This window comes from Carcharodon carcharias, chromosome 17, assembly GCF_017639515.1.
Source record: "Carcharodon carcharias isolate sCarCar2 chromosome 17, sCarCar2.pri, whole genome shotgun sequence".
In the NCBI taxonomy this organism is placed as follows: domain Eukaryota; kingdom Metazoa; phylum Chordata; class Chondrichthyes; order Lamniformes; family Lamnidae; genus Carcharodon; species Carcharodon carcharias.
In genome coordinates, this window is record NC_054483.1 from 39,672,568 (window position 1) to 39,697,356 (window position 24,789).

A 24,789-nucleotide genomic window follows, 5' to 3' on the forward strand; every position below is an offset into this window, starting at 1 on the left:
CCACTAGGGTCAGTGTGGGCTATAGGAAAGCCGTAGAAAGCCAGTAGAATCTGTTTGGGATATAGTGAAGCCGAAGAGGGCCACTGGAGTCAATGTGGAGTATAGGGAAACCGTAGAGTGTCAATGGTGCTGTTTCGACTATCGGGAAACCGTACAGAGCCACTGGGGTCTTGTGGACTATAGAGAAACCGTTGAGAGCCAATGATGTCATTGTGGACTATCGGGAAACCTTTGAGAGCCGCTGGGGTCAGTGTGCACTATAGGGAAACCGTAGAGAGCCGCTGGTGTCAGTGTGCACTATAGGGGAAACGTAGAGAGCCACTGGAGTGAAGTTGGGCTAAAGGGAACCTGTAGAGAGCTACTGAAGTTGGTGTGGGCTATAGGGAAACAGTAGAGAGACGCTGGAGTCAGTGTGGAATTTCGAAAAACGATAGTGAACCACTGGAGTGAGTGTGGGATATAGGGAAACCGTACAGAGCCAATGAAGTCAGTGTGGGCTATAGGGAATCTGTAGAGAGCCACTGGTGTCAGTGTGGTCTATAGGGACACCGTAAAGAGCACCTGGAGTCAGATTGGGATATAGGGAAACTGTAGAGAGCTACTGGAGTTAGTGTGGGCTATAAGGAAATCGTAGAGAGCTCTTGGAGTCATTGTGCGCTATAGGTAAATCATAATGAGCCACTGGAGTGAGTGTGTTAAATAGGGAAAACGTACAGAGCCACTGGAGTCAGTGTGGGCTATAGTTAATCTGTAGAGAGTCATTGGAGTCAGTGAGGGCTTTAGGGAAACCGTACAGAGACACTGGAGTCAGTGTGGGATATAGGGAAACCGTAGAGAAACACTGGAGGCAGTGTGGACTATAGGGAAACTGTAGAGAGCCACTGGAGTGAGTCTGGAACATGGGGAAACCGTAGAGAGACACTGAAGTCAGTGTGGGCATTAGGAAATCTGCAGAGATCCTCTGGATTCAGTGAGAGCTATGGGGACACCACGAAGAGCCACTGTGGTTAGCGTGGTCAATTGGAAAACGGAAGACAGCTGCTGGAATCAGTGTCGGATATATGGAAGCCACAGAGAGCCACTGGAGTGACTGTGGGCTAAAGAGAAACCGTAGAGAGCCACCAGAGTCAGTGTGTGATATAGGGAAACTGTAGTGAGCCAAAGGAGTCAGTGTGGGATATAGGCAAAACCTAGAGAGCAACTGGAGTCAGTGTGGGCTATACGAAAACCGTAGAGTGCCAGTGGGGTCGGTGTGTGCTATAGGGAAACCGTAGAGAATCGTTGAAGTCATTGTGGACTATACGGAAACCGAGGAGATCCAATGGTGTCACAGTTGTCAGTTTGGACTACAGGGAAACCATAGAGAGCCACCGGAGTCAATGTGGACTATAGGGAAACCGTACAGACCGACTGGAGACAGTGTGGACTATAGGGAAACCGTAGTGAGCCACTGGGCTCAGGGTGGACTATAGGGAAACAGTAGAGAGCCACTAGAATCAGTGTGGGATATAGGGAAACCGTAGAGAGCCGGTGGAGTTTGTGTGGAATATAGGGAAAACGTAGAGAGCTACTGGAGTCACTGTGGGCTATAGGGAAAACCTGGAGAGCTACTAGGGTCAGTGTAGGCTATAGGGAAATGATAGAGAGCCACTGAAGACAGTGTTGGCTATGGGGAAACCGTAGAGAGCCACTGGAGCCAGTGTGGGCAATAGCGAAACCGTTGAGTGCCACTAGGGTCAGTGTGGGCTATAGGAATGCCGTATAAAGCCACTAGAATCAGTGGGGTGTATAGGGAAGCCGAAAAGGGCCACTGGAGTCAGTGTGGTCTATTGGGAAACCGTAGAGAGCCAATGGTGCTGTTTCGACCATCTTGAGATGCACTGGAGGCATTGTGGGCTATAGGGAACCCGTAGAGAGCCCCTGGCGTCAGTGTGGACTATAGGGAAACCGTAGAGAGCTGCTGGTGTCAGTCTGTTCTATAGGGAAACCATAGAGAGCCACTGGAGACAGAGTTGGATATAAGGAAACTGTAGAGAGCTACTGGAGTCAGTGTGGGCTATAGGAAAACCGTAGAGAGCCTCTAGAGTATGTGTGGGATAAAGGGAAAACGTAGAGAGCTATTGGAGTCAACGTGGGCTATAAGGAAACCCTCGAGAGCTACTGGGGTCAGTGTCGGCAATAGGGAAACTATAGAGAGCCACTGAATCAGTGTCGGCTATAGGGAAAACCTAGAGTGTCGCTGGAGTCAGTGTGTGCTATAGGGAAACTGTAGAGTGCCCCTGGTGTCACTGTGGTCTATAGGGAAACTGTAGAGAGCCGCTGGAGTCAGAGTGGGATATAGGGAAACTGCAGAGAGATACTGGAGTCAGTGTGGGCTATAGGGAAACCTTAGAGAGCCGCTGGAGTCAGTGTAGGCTTTAGGGAATCTATAGAGAGCGAGTGAATCATTGTCGGCTATGGGGAAACCCTAGAGTGCCGCTGGTGTCAGTGTGGGCTTTAGGGAAACCGTAGTGAGCCGCTGGTGTCAGTGTGGACTATAGGGTAGCCGTAGAGAGCCACTGGAGTCAGAGTGGGATATAGGGAAACTGTAGAGAGCTACTGGAGTCAGTGTGGACTATAGGGAAACCGTCGAGAAACAATGGAGTCATTGTGGGCTATAGGAAAACCGTAGAGAGCCACTGGAGTTTGTGTGGAATATAGGGAAAACGTAGAGAGCTACTGGAGTCACTGTGGGCTACAGGGAAAACCTAGAGAGCTACTAGAGTCAGTGTAGGCAATAGGGAAACCACAGAGAGCCACTGAAACAGTGTCGGCTATGGGGAAAACCTACAGTGCCGCTGGAGTCAGTGCAGGCTTTAGGGAAACCGCAGAGAGCAGCTGGATTAACTGTGGACTTTAGGGAAACCATAGAGAGCCACTGGAGTCGGAGTGTGATATAGGGAAACTATAGAGCGCCACTGGGGTCAATGTGCTCTATAGGAACATTGTAGAGAGCCGCTGGAATCAGTGTGGGATATAGGGAAACAGTAGAGAGCCGCTGGAGTCAGTGTAAGCTATAGGGAAACCGTCGAAAAACAATGGAGCCAGAGTTGGATATAGGGAAACTGTAGAGAGCAGCTGGAGTCAGTGTAAGCTATAGGGAAATCAGAGATAGCCACTGAAGTCAGTGTCAGCTATTGGGAAACCATAGAGAGCCACTGGAGCCAATGTGGACAATAGCGAAACTGTTGAGAGTCACTAGGGTCAGTGTGGGCTATAGGAAAGCCGTAGAAAGCCAGTAGAATCTGTGTGGGATATAGTGAAGCCGAGGAGGGCCACTGGAGTCAATGTGGAGTATAGGGAAACCGTAGAGAGCCAATGGTGCTGTTTCGACTATCGGGAAACCGTACAGAGCCACTGGGGTCTTGTGGACTATAGAGAAACCGTTGAGAGCCAATGATGTCAGTGTGGACTATCGGGAAACCGTAGAGAGCTGCTGGTGTCAGTGTGCATTATAGGGAAACCGTAGAGAGCCGCTGGTGTCAGTGTGCACTATAGGGAAACCGCAGAGAGCCGCTGGTGTCAGTGTGCACTATAGGGAAAATGTAGAGAGCCACTGGAGTGAAGGTGGGACAAAGGGAATCTGTAAAGTGCTACTGAAGTTGGTGTGGGCTATAGGGAAACCGTAGAGAGCCGCTGGAGTCAGTGTGGAATTTCGAAAAAACATAGTGAGCCACTGGAGTGAGTGTGGGATATATGGAACGGGTACAGAGCCAATGAATTCTTTGTGGGCTATAGGGAATCTGTAGAGAGCCACTGGTGTCAGTGTGGTCTATAGGGACACCGTAGAGAGCCCCTGGAGTCAGCGTGGGATATAGGGAAACTGTAGATGTGTACTGGAGTCAGTGTGGGCTATAAGGAAATTGTAGAGAGCTCTTGGAGTCATTGTGCGCTATAGGTAAATCATAATGAGCCACTGGAGTGAGTGTGGGAAATAGGGAAAACGTACAGAGCCACTGGAGTCAGTGTGTGCTATCGTTAATCTGTAGAGAATCATTGGAGTCAGTGAGGGCTTTAGGGAAACCGTACAGAGTCACTGGAGTCAGTGTGGGATATAGGGAAACCGTCGAGAGACACTGGAGGCAGTGTGGACTATAGGTAAACTGTAGAGAGCCAATGGAGTCAGTGTGGGATATAGGGAAGCTATAGATAGCCACTGGAATTAGTGTGGGCTATAGGGAAACTGTAGAGAGATACTGGAGTGAGTCTGGAACATGGGAAAACCGTACAGAGACACTGCAGTCTGTGTGGGCATTAGGGAATCTGCAGAGATCCTCTGGATTCAGTGAGAGCTATAGGGAAACCACGAAGAGCCAATGTGGTTAGCGTGGTCTATTGGAAAACCGAAGACAGCTGCTGGAATCAGTGTCGGATATAAGGAAGCCATAGAGAGCCACTGGAGTCACTGTGGGCTATAGAGAAACCGTAGAGAGCCACCAGAGTCAGTGTGTGATATAGGGAAACTGTAGTGAGCCTCTGGAGTCAGTGTGGGATATAGGCAAAACCTAGAGAGCAACTGGAGTCAGTGTGGGCTATACGAAAACCGTAGAGTGCCACTGGGGTCGGTGTGTGCTATAGGGAAGCCGTAGAGAATTGTTGAAGTCATTGTGGACTATACGGAAACCGAAGAGATCCAATGGTGTCACAGTTGTCAGTGTGGACTGCAAGGAAACCATAGCGAGCCACCGGAGTCAGTGTGGACTATAGGGAAACTGTACAGTCCGACTGGAGACAGTGTGGACTATTGGGAAACCGTAGAGTGCCACTGGGCTCAGTGTGGACTATAGGGAAACAGTAGAGAGCCACTAGAATCAGTGTGGGATATAGGGAAACCGTAGAGAGCAGCTGGAGTCAGTGTAAGCTATAGGGAAATCATAGAGAGCCACTGAAGTCAGTGTTGGCTATGGGGAAACCGTAGAGAGCCACTGGAGCCCGTGTGGGCAATAGCGAAACCGTTGAGTGACACTAGGGTCAGTGTTGGCTATAGGAAAACCGTATAAAGCCACTAGAATCAGTGGGGGGTATAGGGAAGCCGAAAAGGGCCACTGGAGTCAGTGTGGTCTATTGCGAAACCGTAGAGAGCCAATGGTGCTGTTTCGACTATCGCGAGTTCCAGTGGAGTCAGTGTGGGCTATAGGGAACCCGTATAGACCCCCTGGTGTCACTGTGGACTATAGGGAAACCGTAGAGAGCTGCTGGTGTCAGTCTGTTCTATAGGGAAACCATAGAGAGCCACTGGAGACAGAGTGGGATATAAGGAAGCTGTAGAGAGCTACTGGAGTCAGTGTGGGCTATAGGAAAACCGTAGAGAGCCTCTGGATTTTGTGTGGGATAAAGGGAAAACGTATAGAGCTACTGGAGTCAACGTGGGCTATAGGGAAAACCTAGAGAGCTACTAGAGTCAGTGCAGGCAATAGCGAATCTAGAGAGAGCCACTGAATCAGTGTCGGCTATGGGGAAAACCTAGAGTGCCGCTGGAGTCAGTGCAGGCTTTAGGGAAACCGCAGAGAGCAGCTGGACTAACTGTGGACTATAGGGAAACCATAGAGAGCCACTGGAGTCGGAGTTTGATATAGGGAAACTATAGAGCGCCACTGGGGTCAATGTGCTCTATAGGAACATTGTAGAGATCCGCAGCAATCAGTGTGGGATATAGGGAAACAGTAGAGAGCAGCTGGAGTCTGTGTAAGCTATAGGGAAACCGTCGAGAAACAATGGAGTTAGAGTTGGATATAGGGAAACTGTAGAGAGCAGCTGGAGTCAGTGTAAGCTACAGGGAAATCAGAGAGAGCCACTGAAGACAGTGTCAGCTACTGGGAAACCATAGAGAGCCACTGGAGCCAATGTGGGCTATAGCGAAACCGTTGAGAGCCACTAGGGTCAGTGTGGTCTATAGGAAATTCGTAGAAAGCCAGTAGAATCTGTGTGGGATATAATGAAGCCGAGGAGGGCCACTGGAGTCAATGTGGAGTATAGGGAAACTGTAGAGAGCCAATGGTGCTGTTTCGACTATCGGGAAACCGTACAGAGCCACTGGGGTCTTGTGGACTATAGAGAAACCATTGAGAGCCAATGATGTCAGTGTGGACTATCAGGAAACCGTAGAGAGCCGCTGGTGTCAGTGTGCACTATAGGGAAACCGTAGAGAGCCGCTGGTGTCAGTGTGCACTATAGGGAAGCCATAGAGAGCCGCTGGTGTCAGTGTGCACTATAGGGAAAACGTAGAGAGCCACTGGAGTGAAGGTGGGCCAAAGGGAATCTGTAGAGAGCTACTGAAGTTGGTGCGGGCTATAGGGAAACCGTGGAGAGACGCTGGAGTCAGTGTGGAATTTCGAAAAACCATAGTGAGCCACTGGAGTGAGTGTGGGATATATGGAAACCGTACAGAGCCAATGAATTCAGTGTGGTCTATAGGGAATCTGTAGAGAGCCACTGGTGTCAGTGTGGTCTATAGGGACACCGTAGAGAGCCCCTGGAGTCAGAGTGGGATGTAGGGAAACTGTAGAGAGCTACTGGAATCAGTGTGGGCTATAAGGAAATCGTAGAGAGCTCTTGAAGTCATTGTGCGCTATAGGTAAATCATAATGAGCCACTGGAGTGAAAACGTACAGAGCCACTGGAGTCAGTGTGGGCTACAGTTAATCTGTAGAGAGTCATTGGAGTCAGTGAGGGCTTTAGGGAAACCGTACAGAGTCACTGGAGTGTGTTTGGGATATAGGGAAAACGTAGAGAGACACTGGAGGCAGTGTGGACTATAGGGAAACTGTAGAGAGCCAATGGAGTCAGTGTGGTATATAGGGAAGCTATAGCGAGCCACTGGAATCAGTGTGGGCTATAGGGAAACAGTAGAGAGCCACTGGAGTGAGTCTGGAACATGGGGAAACCGTACAGAGACACTGCCGTCAGTGTGGGCATTAGGGAATCTGCAGAAATCCAATGGATTCAGTGAGAGCTATAGGGCAACCACGAAGAGCCACTGTGGTTAGCGTGGTCTATTGGAAAACGGAAGACAGCTGCTGGAATCAGTGTCGGATATATGGAAGCCATAGAGAGCCACTGCAGTCACTGTGGGCTATAGAGAAACCGTATAGAGCCACCAGAGTCCGTGTGTGATATAGGGAAACTGTAGTGAGCCACTGGAGTCAGTGTGGGATATAGGCAAAACCTAGAGAGCAACTGGAGTCAGTGTGGGCTATACGAAAACCGTAGAGTGCCACTGGGGTCGGTGTGAGCTATAGGGAAACCGTAGAGAATCGTTGAGGTCATTGTGGACTATACGGAAACCGAAGAGATCCAATGGTGTCACAGTTGTCATTGTGGACTATAGGGAAACCATAGCGAGCCACCGGAGTCAGTGTGGACTATAGGGAAACCGTACGGACCGACTGGAGACAGTGTGGACTATAGGGAAACCGTAGAGTGCCACTGGGCTCAGTGTGGACTATTGGGAAACAGTAGAGAGCCACTAGAATCAGTGTGGGATATAGGGAAACCATAGAGAGCAGCTGGAGTCAGTGTAAGCTATAGGGAAATCATAGAGAGCCACTGAAGTCAGTGTTGGCTATGGGCAAACCGTAGAGAGCCACTGGAGCCAGTGTGGGCAATAGCGAAACCGTTGAGTGCCACTAAGGTCAGTGTGGGCTATAGGAAAGCCGTATAAAGCCACTAGAATCAGTGGGGGGTATAGGGAAGCCGAAAAGGGCCACTGGAGTCAGTGTGGTCTATTGGGAAACCGTAGCGAGCCAATGGTGCTGTTTCGACTATCGTGAGATCCACTGGAGTCAGTGTGGGCTATAGGGAACCCGTAGAGAGCCCCTGGGGTCAGTGTGGACTATAGGGAAACCGTAGAGAGACGCTGGTGTCAGTATGGAATTTCTAAAAACCATAGTGAGCCACTGGAGTGAGTGTGGGATATTTGGAAACCGTACAGAGCCAATGAATTCGGTGTGGGCTATAGGGAATCTGTAGAGAGCCACTGGTGTCAGTGTGGTCTATAGGGACACCGTAGAGAGCCCCTGGAGTCAGTGTGGGATATAGGGAAACTGTAGAGAGCTACTGGAATCAGTGTGGGCTATAAAGAAATCGTAGAGAGCTCTTGGAGTCATTGTGCGCTATAGGTAAATCGTAATGAGCCACTGGATTGAGTGTGGGAAATAGGGAAAACGTACAGAGCCACTGGAGTCAGTGTGGGCTACAGTTAATCTGTAGAGAGTCATTGGAGTCAGTGAGGGCTTTAGGGATACCGTACAGAGTCACTGGAGTCAGTGTGGGGTATAGGGAAAACGTAGAGAGACACTGGAGGCAGTGAGGACTATAGGGAAACTGTAGAGAGCCAATGGAGTCAGAGTGGGATATAGGGAAGCTATAGAGAGCCACTGGAATCAGTGTGGGCTATAGGGAAACTGTAGAGAGCCACTGGAGTGAGTCTGGAACATAAGGAAACCGTACAGAGACACTGCCGTCAGTGTGGGCATTTGGGAATCTGCAGAGATCCTCTGGATTCAGTGAGAGCTATAGGGAAACCACGAAGAGCCACTGTGGTTAGCGTGGTCTATTGGAAAACGGAAGACAGCTGCTGGAATCAGTGTCGGATATATGGAAGCCATAGAGAGCCACTGCTGTCACTGTGGGCTATAGAGAAACCGTAGAGAGCCACCAGAGTCCCTGTGTGTTATAGGGAAACTGTAGTGAGCCACTGGAGTCAGTGTGGGATATAGGCAAAACCTAGAGAGCAACTGGAGTCAGTGTGGGCTGTACGAAAACCGTAGAGTGCCACTGGGGTCGGTGTGAGCTATAGGGAAACCGTAGAGAATCGTTGAAGTCATTGTGGACTATACGGAAACCGAAGAGATCCAATGGTGTCACAGTTGTCAGTGTGGACTATAGGGAAACCATAGCGAGCCACCGGAGTCAGTGTGGACTATAGGGAAACCGTACAGACCGACTGGAGACAGTGTGGACTATAGGGAAACCGTAGAGTGCCACTGGGCTCAGTGTGGACTATAGGGAAACAGTAGAGAGCCACTAGAATCAGTGTGGGATATAGGGAAACCGTAGAGAGCAGCTGGAGTCAGTGTAAGCTATAGGGAAATCATAGAGAGCCACTGAAGTCAGTGTTGGCTATGGGGAAACCGTAGAGAGCCACTGGAGCCCGTGTGGGCAATAGCGAAACCGTTGAGTGACACTAGGGTCAGTGTTGGCTATAGGAAAACCGTATAAAGCCACTAGAATCAGTGGGGGGTATAGGGAAGCCGAAAAGGGCCACTGGAGTCAGTGTGGTCTATTGGGAAACCGTAGAGAGCCAATGGTGCTGTTTCGACTATCACGAGATCCAGTGGAGTCAGTGTGGGCTATAGGGAACCCGTATAGACCCCCTGGTGTCACTGTGGACTATAGGGAAACCGTAGAGAGCTGCTGGTGTCAGTCTGTTCTATAGGGAAACCATAGAGAGCCACTGGAGACAGAGTGGGATATAAGGAAACTGTAGAGAGCTACTGGAGTCAGTGTGGGCTATAGGAAAACCGTAGAGAGCCTCTGGATTTTGTGTGGGATAAAGGGAAAACGTATAGAGCTACTGGAGTCAACGTGGGCTATAGGGAAAACCTAGAGAGCTACTAGAGTCAGTGCAGGCAATAGCGAAACTAGAGAGAGCCACTGAATCAGTGTCGGCTATGGGGAAAACCTAGAGTGCCGCTGGAGTCAGTGCAGGCTTTAGGGAAACCGCAGAGAGCAGCTGGACTAACTGTGGACTATAGGGAAACCATAGAGAGCCACTGGAGTCGGAGTTTGATATAGGGAAACTATAGAGCGCCACTGGGGTCAATGTGCTCTATAGGAACATTGTAGAGATCCGCAGCAATCAGTGTGGGATATAGGGAAACAGTAGAGAGCAGCTGGAGTCTGTGTAAGCTATAGGGAAACCGTCGAGAAACAATGGAGTTAGAGTTGGATATAGGGAAACTGTAGAGAGCAGCTGGAGTCAGTGTAAGCTACAGGGAAATCAGAGAGAGCCACTGAAGACAGTGTCAGCTACTGGGAAACCATAGAGAGCCACTGGAGCCAATGTGGGCTATAGCGAAACCGTTGAGAGCCACTAGGGTCAGTGTGGTCTATAGGAAATTCGTAGAAAGCCAGTAGAATCTGTGTGGGATATAATGAAGCCGAGGAGGGCCACTGGAGTCAATGTGGAGTATAGGGAAACCGTAGAGAGCCAATGGTGCTGTTTCGACTATCGGGAAACCGTACAGAGCCACTGGGGTCTTGTGGACTATAGAGAAACCATTGAGAGCCAATGATGTCAGTGTGGACTATCGGGAAACCGTAGAGAGCCGCTGGTGTCAGTGTGCACTATAGGGAAACCGTAGAGAGCCGCTGGTGTCAGTGTGCACTATAGGGAAGCCATAGAGAGCCGCTGGTGTCAGTGTGCACTATAGGGAAAACGTAGAGAGCCACTGGAGTGAAGGTGGGCCAAAGGGAATCTGTAGAGAGCTACTGAAGTTGGTGCGGGCTATAGGGAAACCGTGGAGAGACGCTGGAGTCAGTGTGGAATTTCGAAAAACCATAGTGAGCCACTGGAGTGAGTGTGGGATATATGGAAACCGTACAGAGCCAATGAATTCAGTGTGGGCTATAGGGAATCTGTAGAGAGCCACTGGTGTCAGTGTGGTCTATAGGGACACCGTAGAGAGCCCCTGGAGTCAGAGTGGGATGTAGGGAAACTGTAGAGAGCTACTGGAATCAGTGTGGGCTATAAGGAAATCGTAGAGAGCTCTTGGAGTCATTGTGCGCTATAGGTAAATCATAATGAGCCACTGGAGTGAAAACGTACAGAGCCACTGGAGTCAGTGTGGGCTACAGTTAATCTGTAGAGAGTCATTGGAGTCAGTGAGGGCTTTAGGGAAACCGTACAGAGTCACTGGAGTGTGTTTGGGATATAGGGAAAACGTAGAGAGACACTGGAGGCAGTGTGGACTATAGGGAAACTGTAGAGAGCCAATGGAGTCAGTGTGGTATATAGGGAAGCTATAGCGAGCCACTGGAATCAGTGTGGGCTATAGGGAAACAGTAGAGAGCCACTGGAGTGAGTCTGGAACATGGGGAAACCGTACAGAGACACTGCCGTCAGTGTGGGCATTAGGGAATCTGCAGAAATCCTATGGATTCAGTGAGAGCTATAGGGCAACCACGAAGAGCCACTGTGGTTAGCGTGGTCTATTGGAAAACGGAAGACAGCTGCTGGAATCAGTGTCGGATATATGGAAGCCATAGAGAGCCACTGCAGTCACTGTGGGCTATAGAGAAACCGTATAGAGCCACCAGAGTCCGTGTGTGATATAGGGAAACTGTAGTGAGCCACTGGAGTCAGTGTGGGATATAGGCAAAACCTAGAGAGCAACTGGAGTCAGTGTGGGCTATACGAAAACCGTAGAGTGCCACTGGGGTCGTTGTGTGCTATAGGGAAACAGTAGAGAATCGTTGAAGTCATTGTGGACTATACGGAAACCGAAGAGATCCAATGGTGTCACAGTTGCCAGTGTGGTCTACAGGGAAACCATAGCGAGCAACGGGAGTCAGTGTGGACTATAGGGAAAATGTACAGACCGACTGGAGACAGTGTGGACTATAGGGAAACCGTAGAGAGCCACTGGGCTCAGTGTGGACTATAGGGAAACAGTAGAGAGCCACTAGAATCAGTGTAGGATATATGGAAACCGTAGAGAGCCGATGGAGTTTGTGTGGAATATAGGGAAAACGTAGAGAGCTACTGGAGTCACTGTGGGCTATAGGGAAATCCTAGAGAGCTACTAGAGTCAGTGTAGGCAATAGCGAAACTAGAGAGAGCCACTGAATCAGTGTCGGCTAGGTGGAAAACCTAGAGTGCCGCTGGAGTCAGTGCAGGATTTAGGGAAACCGCAGAGTGCAGCTGGACTAATTGTGGACTATACCGAAACCATAGAGAGCCACTGGAGTCGGAGTGTGATATAGGGAAACTATAGAGCGCCACTGGGGTCATTGTGCTCTATAGGAACATTGTAGAGAGCCGCTGGAATCATTGTGGGATATAGGGAAACCGTAGAGAGCAGCTGGAGTCTGTGTAAGCTATAGGGAAATCAGAGAGAGCCACTGAAGTCAGTGTCACCTATTGGGAAACCATGGAGAGCCACTGGAGCCAATGTGGGCTATAGCGAAACCGTTGAGCGCCACTAGGGTCAGTGTGGGTTATAGGAAAGCCGTAGAAATTCAGTAGAATCGGTGTGGGATATAGTGAAGCCGAAGAGGGCCACTGGAGTCAATGTGGAGTATAGGGAAATCGTAGAGAGCCAATGGTGCTGTTTTGACTATCGGGAAACCGTAGAGAGCCGCTGGTGTCAGTGTGCACTATAGGGAAACCGTAGAGAGCCGCTGGTGTCAGTGTGCACTATAGGGAAAACGTAGAGAGCCACTGGAGTGAAGGTGGGCCAAAGGGAATCTGTAGAGAGCTACTGAAGTTCGTGTGGGCTATAGGGAAACCGTAGAGAGCCGCTGGAGTCAGTATGGAATTTCGAAAAACCATAGTGAGCCACTGGAGTGAGTGTGGGATATAGGGAAACCGTACAGAGCCAATGAAGTCAGTGTGGGCTATAGGGAATCTGTAGAGAGCCACTGGTGTCAGAGTGGTCTATAGGGACACCGTAGAGAGCCCCTGGAGTCAGTGTGGGATATAGGGAAAACGTAGAGAGACACTGGAGGCAGTGAGGACTATAGGGAAACTGTAGAGAGCCAATGGAGTCAGAGTGGGATATAGGGAAGCTATAGAGAGCCACTGGTGTCAGTCTGTTCTGTAGGGAAACCATAGAGAGCTACTGGAGTCAGTGTGGGCTATAGGAAAACCGTAGAGAGCCTCTGGAGTTTGTGTGGGATAAAGGGAAAACGTAGAGAGCTACTGGAGTCAACGTGGGCTATAAGGAAACCCTAGAGAGCTACTGGTGTCAAAGTCGGCAATAGGGAAACTATAGAGAGACACTGAATCAATGTCGGCTAAGTGGAAAACCTAGAGTGTCGCTGGAGTCAGTGTGTGCTATAGGGAAACCGTAGAGTGCCCCTTGTGTCACTGTGGACTATAGGGAAACTGTAGAAAGCCGCTGGAGTCAGAGTGGGATAAAGGGAAACTGCAGAGAGCTACTGGAGTCAGTGTGTGATATAGGGAAACTGTAGTGAGCCGCTGGAGTCAGTGTGGGATATAAGCAAAACCTAGAGAGCAACTGGAGTCAGTGTGGACTATCCTAAAACCTTAGAGTGCCACTGGAGTCGTTGTGTGCTATAGGGAAACAGTAGAGAATCGTTGAAGTCATTGTGGACTATACGGAAACCGAAGAGATCCAATGGTGTCACAGTTGCCAGTGTGGTCTACAGGGAAACCATAGCGAGCAACGGGAGTCAGTGTGGACTATAGGGAAAATGTACAGACCGACTGGAGACAGTGTGGACTATAGGGAAACCGTAGAGAGCCACTGGGCTCAGTGTGGACTATAGGGAAACAGTAGAGAGCCACTAGAATCAGTGTAGGATATATGGAAACCGTAGAGAGCCGATGGAGTTTGTGTGGAATATAGGGAAAACGTAGAGAGCTACTGGAGTCACTGTGGGCTATAGGGAAATCCTAGAGAGCTACTAGAGTCAGTGTAGGCAATAGCGAAACTAGAGAGAGCCACTGAATCAGTGTCGGCTAGGTGGAAAACCTAGAGTGCCGCTGGAGTCAGTGCAGGATTTAGGGAAACCGCAGAGTGCAGCTGGACTAATTGTGGACTATAGGGAAACCATAGAGAACCACTGGAGTCGGAGTGTGATATAGGGAAACTATAGAGCGCCACTGGGGTCATTGTGCTCTACAGGAACATTGTAGAGAGCCGCTGGAATCATTGTGGGATATAGGGAAACCGTAGAGAGCAGCTGGAGTCTGTGTAAGCTATAGGGAAATCAGAGAGAGCCACTGAAGTCAGTGTCACCTATTGGGAAACCATAGAGAGCCACTGGAGCCAATGTGGGCTATAGCGAAACCGTTGAGCGCCACTAGGGTCAGTGTGGGCTATAGGAAAGCCGTAGAAATTCAGTAGAATCGGTGTGGGATATAGTGAAGCCGAAGAGGGCCACTGGAGTCAATGTGGAGTATAGGGAAATCGTAGAGAGCCAATGGTGCTGTTTTGACTATTGGGAAACCGTACAGAGCCACTGGGGTCTTGTGGACTGTAGAGAAACCGTTGAGAGCCAATGATGTTAGTGTGGACTATCGGGAAACCGTAGAGAGCCGCTGGTGTCAGTGTGCACTATAGGGAAACCGTAGAGAGCCGCTGGTGTCAGTGTGCACTATAGGGAAAACGTAGAGAGCCACTGGAGTGAAGGTGGGCCAAAGGGAATCTGTAGAGAGCTACTGAAGTTCGTGTGGGCTATAGGGAAACCGTAGAGAGCCGCTGGAGTCAGTATGGAATTTCGAAAAACCATAGTGAGCCACTGGAGTGAGTGTGGGATATAGGGAAACCGTACAGAGCCAATGAAGTCAGTGTGGGCTATAGGGAATCTGTAGAGAGCCACTGGTGTCAGAGTGGTCTATAGGGACACCGTAGAGAGCCCCTGGAGTCAGAGTGGGATATAGGGAAACTGTAGAGAGCTACTGGAGTCAGTGTGGGCTATAAGGAAATCGTAGAGAGCTCTTAGAGTCATTGTGCTCTATAGGAAAATCATAATGAGACACTGGAGTGAGTGTGGGAAATAGGGAAAACGTACAGAGCCACTGGAGTCAGTGTGGGCTACAGTTAATCTGCAGAGAGTCATTGGAGTCAGTGAGGGCTTTAGGGATACCGTACAGAGTCACTGGAGTCAGTGTGGGATATAGGGAAAACGTAGAGAGACACTGGAGGCAGTGAGGACTATAGGGAAACTGTAGAGAGCCAATGGAGTCAGAGTGGGATATAGGGAAGCTATAGAGAGCCACTGGAATCAGTGTGGGCTATAGGGAAACTGTAGAGAGCCACTGGAGTGAGTCTGGAACATGGGGAAACCGTACAGAGACACTGCCGTCAGTGTGGGCATTAGGGAATCTGCAGAGATCCTCTGGATTCAGTGAGAGCTATAGGGAAACCACGAAGAGCCACTATGGTTAGCGTGGTCTATTGGAAAACGGAAGACAGCTGCTGGAATCAGTGTCGGATATATGGAAGCCATAGAGAGCCACTGCTGTCACTGTGGGCTATAGAGAAACCGTAGAGAGCCACCAGAGTCCGTGTGTGATATAGGGAAACTGTAGTGAGCCACTGGAGTCAGTGTGGGATATAGGCAAAACCTAGAGAGCAACTGGAGCCAGTGTGGGCTATACGAAAACCGTAGAGTGCCACTGGGGTCGGTGTGAGCTATAGGGAAACCGTAGAGAATCGTTGAAGTCATTGTGGACTATACGGAAACCGAAGAGATCCAATGGTGTCACAGTTGTCAGTGTGGACTATAGGGAAACCATAGCGAGCCACGGGAGTCAGTGTGGACTATAGGGAAACCGTACAGACCGACTGGAGACAGTGTGGACTATAGGGAAACCGTAGAGTGCCACTGGGCTCATTGTGGACTATAGGGAAATAGTAGAGAGCCACTAGAATCAGTGTGGGATATAGGGACACCATAGAGAGCAGCTGGAGTCAGTGTAGGCTATAGGGAAATCATAGAGAGCCACTGAAGTCAGTGTTGGCTATGGGGAAACCGTAGAGAGCCACTGGAGCCAGTGTGGGCCATAGCGAAACTGTTGAGTGCCACTAAGGTCAGTGTGGGCTATAGGAAAGCCGTATAAAGCCACTAGAATCAGTGGGGGGTATAGGGAAGCCGGAAAGGGCCACTGGAGTCAGTGTGGTCTATTGGGAAACCGTAGAGAGCCAATGGTGCTGTTTCGACTATCGTGAGATCCACTGGAGTCAGTGTGGGCTATAGGGAACCCGTAGAGAGCCACTGGTGTCAGTCTGTTCTGTAGGGAAACCATAGAGAGCTACTGGAGTCAGTGTGGGCTATAGGAAAACCGTAGAGAGCCTCTGGAGTTTGTGTGGGATAAAGGGAAAACGTAGAGAGCTACTGGAGTCAACGTGGGCTATAAGGAAACCCTCGAGAGCTACTGGTGTCAAAGTCGGCAATAGGGAAACTATAGAGAGACACTGAATCAATGTCGGCTAAGTGGAAAACCTAGAGTGTCGCTGGAGTCAGTGTGTGCTATAGGGAAACCGTAGAGTGCCCCTTGTGTCACTGTGGACTATAGGGAAACTGTAGAAAGCCGCTGGAGTCAGAGTGGGATAAAGGGAAACTGCAGAGAGCTACTGGAGTCAGTGTGTGATATAGGGAAACTGTAGTGAGCCGCTGGAGTCAGTGTGGGATATAAGCAAAACCTAGAGAGCAACTGGAGTCGGTGTGGACTATCCGAAAACCTTAGAGTGCCACTGGAGTCGTTGTGTGCTATAGGGAAACAGTAAAGAATCGTTGAAGTCATTGTGGACTATACGGAAACCGAAGAGATCCAATGGTGTCACAGTTGCCAGTGTGGTCTACAGGGAAACCATAGCGAGCAACGGGAGTCAGTGTGGACTATAGGGAAAATGTACAGACCGACTGGAGACAGTGTGGACTATAGGGAAACCGTAGAGAGCCACTGGGCTCAGTGTGGACTATAGGGAAACAGTAGAGAGCCACTAGAATCAGTGTAGGATATATGGAAACCGTAGAGAGCCGATGGAGTTTGTGTGGAATATAGGGAAAACGTAGAGAGCTACTGGAGTCACTGTGGGCTATAGGGAAAGCCTAGGGAGCTACTAGAGTCAGTGTAGGCAATAGCGAAACTAGAGAGAGCCACTGAATCAGTGTCGGCTAGGTGGAAAACCTAGAGTGCCGCTGGAGTCAGTGCAGGATTTAGGGAAGCCGCAGAGTGCAGCTGGACTAATTGTGGACTATAGGGAAACCATAGAGAGCCACTGGAGTCGGAGTGTGATATAGGGAAACTATAGAGCGCCACTGGGGTCATTGTGCTCTATAGGAACATTGTAGAGAGCCGCTGGAATCATTGTGGGATATAGGGAAACCGTAGAGAGCAGCTGGAGTCTGTGTAAGCTATAGGGAAATCAGAGAGAGCCACTGAAGTCAGTGTCACCACTGTAGAGAGACACTGCAGTCAGTGTGGGCATTTGGGAATCTGCAGAGATCCTCTGGATTCAGTGAGAGCTATAGGGAAACCACGAAGAGCCAATGTGGTTAGCGTGGTCTATTGGAAAACTGAAGACAGCTGCTGGAATCAGTGTCGGATATATGGAAGCCATAGAGAGCCACTGCAGTCACTGTGGGCTATAGAGAAACCGTAGAGATCCACCAGAGAAAGTGTGTGATATAGGGAAACTGTAGTGAGCCACTGGAGTCAGTGTGGGATATAGGCAAAACCTAGAGAGCAACTGGAGTCAGTGTGGGCTATACGAAAACTTTAGAGTGCCACTGGGGTCGGTGCGAGCTATAGGGAAACCGTAGAGAATCGTTGAAGTCATTGTGGACTATACGGAAACCGAAGAGATCCAATGGTGTCACAGTTGTCAGTGTGGACTACAGGGAAACCATAGCGAGCCACCAGAGTCAGAGTGGACTATAGGGAAACCGTACAGACCGACTGGAGACAGTGTGGACTATAGGGAAACTGTAGAGAGCCACTGGGCTCAGTTTGGACTATAGGGAAACAGTAGAGAGCCACTAGAATCAGTGTGGGATATAGGGAAACCGTAGAGAGCAGCTGGAGTCAGTGTGAGCTATAGGGAAATCATAGAGAGCCACTGAAGTCAGTGTTGGCTATGGGGAAACCGTAGAGAGCCACTGGAGCCAGTGTGGGCAATAGCGAAACCGTTGAGTGCCACTAGGGTCAGTGTGGGCTATAGGAATTCCGTATAAAGCCACTAGAATCAGTGGGGGGTATGGGGAAGCCGAAAAGGGCCACTGGAGTCAGTGTGGTCTATTGGGAAACCGTAGAGAGCCAATGGTGCTGTTTCGACTATCGTGAGATCCACTGGAGTCAGTGTGGGCTTAGGGAACCCGTAGAGAGCCCCTGGTGTCAGTGTGGACTATAGGGAAACCGTAGAGAGACGCTGGTGTCAGTCTGTTCTGTAGGGAAACCATAGAGAGCTACTGGAGTCAGTGTGGGCTATAGGAAAACCGTAGAGAGCCTCTGGAGTTTGTGTGGGATAAAGGGAAAACGTAGAGAGCTACTGGAGTCAGTGTCGGCAATAGGGAAACTATAGAGAGCCACTGAATCAGTGTCGGCTATGTGGAAAACCTAGAGTGTCGCTGGAGTCAGTGTGTGCTATAGGGAAACCGTAGAGTGCCCCTGGTGTCACTGCGGACTATAGGGAAACTGTAGAGAGCCGCTGGAGTCAGAGTGGGATATAGGGAAACTGTAATGAGCCACTGGAGTCAGTGTGGGATATAGGCAAAACCTAGAGATCAACTGGAGTCAGTGTGGGCTATACGAAAACCGTAGAGTGCCACTGGAGTCAGTGTCTACTATAGGGAAACCGTAGAGAATTGTTCAAGTCATTGTGGACTATACGGAAACCGAAGAGATCCAATGGTGTCACTGTTGTCAGTGTGGACTACAGGGAAACAATAGCGAGCCACCGGAGTCAGTATGGACTATAGGGAAACCGTACAGACGACTGGAGACAGTGTGGACTATAGGGAAACCGTAGAGAGCCACTGGGCTCAGTGTGGACTATAGGGAAACAGTAGAGAGCCACTAGAATCAGTGTGGGATATAGGGAAACCGTAGAGAGCCGATGGAGTTTGTGTGGAATATAGGGAAAACGTAGAGAGCTACTGGAGTCACTGTGGTCTATAGGGAAAACCTAGAGAGCTGCTAGAGTCAGTGCAGGCAATAGCGAAACTAGAGAGAGCCACTGAATCAGTGTCGGCTATGGGGAAAACCTAGAGTGCCGCTGGAGTCAGTGCAGGCTTTAGGGTAACCGTAAAGTGCCGCTGGACTAACTGTGGACTATAGGGAAACCATAGAGAGCCACTGGAGTCGGAGTGTGATATAGGGAAACTATAGAGCGCCACTGGGGTCATTGTGCTCTATAGGAACATTGTAGAGAGCCGCTGGAATCAGTGTGGGATATAGGGAAACCGTAGAGAGCAGCTGGAGTCAGTGTAAGCTATAGGGAAATCAGAGAGAGCCACTGAAGACAGTTTCAGCTATTGGGAAACCATGGAGAGCCACTGGAGCCAATGTGGGCAAAAGCGAAACCGTTGAGAGCCACTAGGGTCAGTGTGGGCTATAGGAAAGCCGTAGAAATTCAGTAGAATCTGTGCCACTGGCGTCGGTGTGAGCTATAGGGAAACCGTAGAGAATCGTTGAAGTCATTGTGGACTATACGGAAACCGAAGAGATCCAATGGTGTCACAGTTGTCAGTGTGGACTATAGGGAAACCATAGCGAGCCACGGGAGTCAGTGTGGACTATAGGGAAACCGTACAGACCGACTGGAGACAGTGTGGACTATAGGGAAACCGTAGAGTGCCACTGGGCTCAGTGTGGACTATAGGGAAATAGTAGAGAGCCACTAGAATCAGTGTGGGATATAGGGACACCATAGAGAGCAGCTGGAGTCAGTGTAGGCTATAGGGAAATCATAGAGAGCCACTGAAGTCAGTGTTGGCTATGGGGAAACCGTAGAGAGCCACTGGAGCCAGTGTGGGCCATAGCGAAACCGTTGAGTGCCACTAAGGTCAGTGTGGGCTATAGGAAAGCCGTATAAAGCCACTAGAATCAGTGGGGGGTATAGGGAAGCCGGAAAGGGCCACTGGAGTCAGTGTGGTCTATTGGGAAACCGTAGAGAGCCAATGGTGCTGTTTCGACTATCGTGAGATCCACTGGAGTCAGTGTGGGCTATAGGGAACCAGTAGAGAGCCACTGGTGTCAGTCTGTTCTGTAGGGAAACCATAGAGAGCTACTGGAGTCAGTGTGGGCTATAGGAAAACCGTAGAGAGCCTCTGGAGTTTGTGTGGGATAAAGGGAAAACGTAGAGAGCCTCTGGAGTTTGTGTGGGATAAAGGGAAAACGTAGAGAGCTACTGGAGTCAGTGTCGGCAATAGGGAAACTATAGAGAGCCACTGAATCAGTGTCGGCTATGTGGAAAACCTAGAGTGTCGCTGGAGTCATTGTGTGCTATAGGGAAACCGTAGAGTGCCCCTGGTGTCACTGCGGACTATAGGGAAACAGTAGAGAGCCGCTGGATTCAGAGTGGGATATAGGGAAACTTCAGAGAGCTACTGGAGTCAGTGTGTGATATAGGGAAACTGTAGTGAGCCACTGGAGTCAGTGTGGGATATAGGCAAAACCTAGAGAGCAACTGGAATCAGTGTGGGCTATACGAAAACCGCAGAGTGCCACTGGAGTCGGTGTGAGCTATAGGGAAACCGTAGAGAATCGTTGAAGTCATTGTGGACTATACGGAAACCGAAGAGATCCAATGGTGTCACAGTTGTCAGTGTGGACTACAGGGAAACCATAGCGAGCCACCAGAGTCAGAGTGGACTATAGGGAAACCGTACAGACCGACTGGAGACAGTGTGGACTATAGGGAAACCGTAGAGAGCCACTGGGCTCAGGGTGGACTATAGGGAAACAGTAGAGAGCCACTAGAATCAGTGTGGGATATGGGGAAACCGTAGAGAGCAGCTGGAGTCAGTATAAGCTATAGGGAAACAGTAGAGAGCCACTAGAATCAGTGTTGGCTATGGGGAAACCGTAGAGAGCCACTGGAGCCAGTGTGGGCAATAGCGAAGCCGTTGAGTGCCACTAGGGTCAGTGTGGGCTATAGGAAAGCCGTATAAAGCCACTAGAATCAGTGGGGGGTATAGGGAAGCCGAAAAGGGCCACTGGAGTCAGTGTGGTCTATTGGGAAACCGTAGAGAGCCAATGGTGCTGTTTCGACTATCGTGAGATCCACTGGAGTCAGTGTGGGCTATAGGGAACCCGTAGAGAGCCCCTGGTGTCAGTGTGGACTATAGGGAAACCGTAGAGAGCCGCTGGTGTCAGCCTGTTCTGTAGGGAAACCATAGAGAGCTACTGGAGTCACTGTGGGCTATAGGGAAAACCTAGAGAGCTACTAGAGTCAGTGTAGGCAATAGCGAAACTATAGAGAGCCACTGAATCAGTGTCGGCTATGGGGAAAACCTAGAGTGCCGCTGGAGTCAGTGCAGGATTTCGGGAAACCGCAGAGTGCAGCTGGACTATAGGGAAACCAAAGAGAGCCACTGGAGTCGGAGTGTGATATAGGGAAACTATAGAGCGCCACTGGGGTCATTGTGCTCTATAGGAACATTGTAGAGAGGCGCTGGAATCAGTGTGGGATATAGGGAAACCGTAGAGAGCAGCTGGAGTCAGTGTAAGCTATAGGGAAACTGTCGAGAAACAATGGAGTCAGAGAGGGATATAGGGAAACTGTAGAGAGCAGCTGGAGTCAGTGTAAGCTATAGTGAAATCAGAGAGAGCCACTGAAGTCAGTGTCAGCTATTGGGAAACCATAGAGAGCCAATGGAGCCAATGTGGGCTATAGCGAAACCGTTGAGAGCCACTAGGGTCAGTGTGGGCTATAGGAAAGCCGTAGAAATTTAGTAGAATCTGTGTGGGATATAGTGAAGCCGAAGAGGGCCACTGGAGTCAATGTGGAGTATAGGGAAACCGTAGAGAGCCAATGGTGCTGTTTCGACTATCGGGAAACCGTACAGAGCCACTGGGGTCTTGTGGACTATAGAGAAACCGTTGAGAGCCAATGATGTTAGTGTGGACTATCGGGAAACCGTCGAGAGCCGCTGGTGTCAGTGTGGAATTTAGAAAAACCATAGTGAGCCACTGCAGTGTGTGTGGGATATATGGAAACCGTACAGAGCCAATGAAGTCAGTGTGGGCTATAGGGAATCTGTAGAGAGCCACTGGTGTCAGTGTGGTCTATAGGGACACCGTAGAGAGCCCCTGGAGTCAAAGTGGCATATAGGGAAACAGTAGAGAGCTAGTGGAGTCAGTGTGGGCTATAAGGAAATCGTAGAGAGCTCTTGGAGTCATTGTGCGCTATAGGAAAATCATAATGAGCCACTGGAGTGAGAGTGGGAAATAGGGAAAACGTACAGAGCCACTGGAGTCAGTGTGGGCTATAGTTAATCTGTAGAGAGTCATTGGAGTCAGTGAGGGCTTTAGGGAAACCGTACAGAGTCACTGGAGTCAGTGTGGGATATAGGGAAACCGTAGAGAGACACTGGAGGCAGTGTGGACTATAGGGAAACTGTAGAGAGCCAATGGAGTCAGTGTGGGATATAGGGAAGCTATAGAGAGCCACTGGAATCAGTTTGGCTATAGGGAAACTGTAGAGAGACACTGGAGTGAGTCTGGAACATGGGGAAACCGTACAGAGACACTGCAGTCTGTGTGGGCATTAGGGAATCTGCAGAGATCCTCTGGATTCAGTAAGAGCTATAGGGAAACCTCGAAGAGCCACTGTGGTTAGCGTGGTCTATTGGAAAACCGTAGACAGCTGCTGGAATCAGTGTCGGATATATGGAAGCCATAGAGAGCCACTGCAGTCACTGTGGGCTAAAGAGAGACCGTAGAGAGCCACCAGAGTCATTGCGTGATATAGGGAAACTGTAGTGAGCCACTGGAGTCAGTGTGGGATATAGGCAAAACCTAGAGAGCAACAGGAGTCAGTGTGGGCTATACGAAAACCGTAGAGTGCCACTGGGGTCGGTGTGTGCTATAGGGAAACCGTAGAGAATCGTTGAAGTCAGTGTGGAATATACGGAAACCGAAGAGATCCAATGGTGTCACAGTTGTCAGTGTGGACTATAGGGAAACCGTAGAGAGCTTTTGGAGTCAGAGTGGGATATAGGGAAACTGTAGAGAGCTACTGCAGTCAGTGTGGACTATAGGGAAACCGTGGAGAAACAATGGAGTCAGTGTGGGCTATAGGAAAACCGTAGAGAGCCACTGGAGTTTGTGTGGAATATAGGGAAAATATAGAGAGCTACTGGAGTCACTGTGGGCTATAGGGAAAACCTAGAGAGCTACTAGAGTCAGTGTAAGCAATAGCGAAACTAGAGAGAGCCACTGAATCAGTGTCGGCTATGGGGAAAACCTAGAGTGCCGCTGGAGTCACTGCAGGCTTTAGGGAAACCACAGAGAGCAGCTGGACTAACTGTGGACTATAGGGAAACCATAGAGAGCCACTGGAGTCGGAGTGTGATATAGGGAAACTATAGAGCGCCACTGGGGTCAATGTGCTCTATAGGAACATTGTAGAGAGCCGCTGGAATCAGTGTGGGATATAGGGAAACCGTAGAGAGCATCTGGAGTCAGTGTAAGGTATAGGGAAACCGTCGAGAAACAATGGAGTCAGAGTGGGATATAGGGAAACTGTAGAGAGCAGCTGGAGTCAGTGTAAGCTATAGGGAAATCAGAGAGAGCCACTGAAGTCAGTGTCAGCTATTGGGAAACCATAGAGGGCCACTGGAGCCAATGTGGGCTATAGCGAAACCGTTGAGAGCCACTAGGGTCAGTGTGGGCTATAGGAAAGCCGTAGAAATTTAGTTTAATCTGTGTGGGATATAGTGAAGACGAAGAGGGCCACTGGAGTCAATGTGGAGTATAGGGAAACCGTAGAGAGCCAATGGTGCTGTTTCGACTATCGGGAAACCGTACAGAGCCACTGGGGTCTTGTGGACTATAGAGAAACCGTTGAGAGCCAAAGATGTTAGTATGGACTATCGGGAAACCGCAGAGAGCCGCTGGTGTCAGTGTGCACTATAGGGGAACCGTAGAGAGCCGCTGGTGTCAGTGTGCACTATAGGGAAAACGTAGAGAGCCACTGGAGTGAAGGTGGGCCAAAGGGAATCTGTAGAGAGCTACTGAAGTTGGTGTGGGATATAGGGAAACCGTAGAGAGCTGCTGGTGTCAGTGTGCACTATAGGGAAACCGGAGAGAGCCGCTGGTGTCAGTGTGCACTATAGGGAAAACGTAGAGAACCACTGGAGTGAAGGTGGGCCAAAGGGAATCTGTAGAGAGCTACTGAAGATGGTGTGGGCTATAGGGAAACCGTAGAGAGCCGCAGGAGTCAGTGTGGAATTTCGAAAAACCGTAGTGAGCCACTGGAGTGCGTGTGGGATATACGGAAACCGTACAGAGCCAATGAAATCAGTGTGGGCTATAGGGAAACTGTAGAGAACCACTGGTGTCAGTGTGCTCTATAGCGCCACCGTAGAGAGCCCCTGGAGTCAGAGTGGGATATAGGGAAACGGTAGAGAGCTACTGGAGTCAGTGTGGGCTATAAGGAAATCGTAGAGAGCTCTTGGAGTCATTGTGCGCTATAGGAAAATCATAATGAGCCACTGGAGTGAGTGAGGGAAATAGGGAAAACGTACAGAGCCACTGGAGTCTGTGTGGGCTATAGTTAATCTGAGGAGAGTCATTGGAGTCAGTGAGGGCTTTAGGGAAACCGGACAGAGTCACTGGAGTCAGTGTGGGATGTAGGGAAACCGTAGAGAGACACTGGAGGCATTGTGGACTATAGGGAAACTGTAGAGAGCCAATGGAGTCAGTGTGGGATATAGGGAAGCTATAGAGAGCCTCTGGAATCAGTGTGGGCTATAGGGAAACTGTAGAGAGCCACTGGAGTGAGTCTGGAACATGGGGAAACCGAACAGAGACACTGCAGTCTGTGTGGGCAT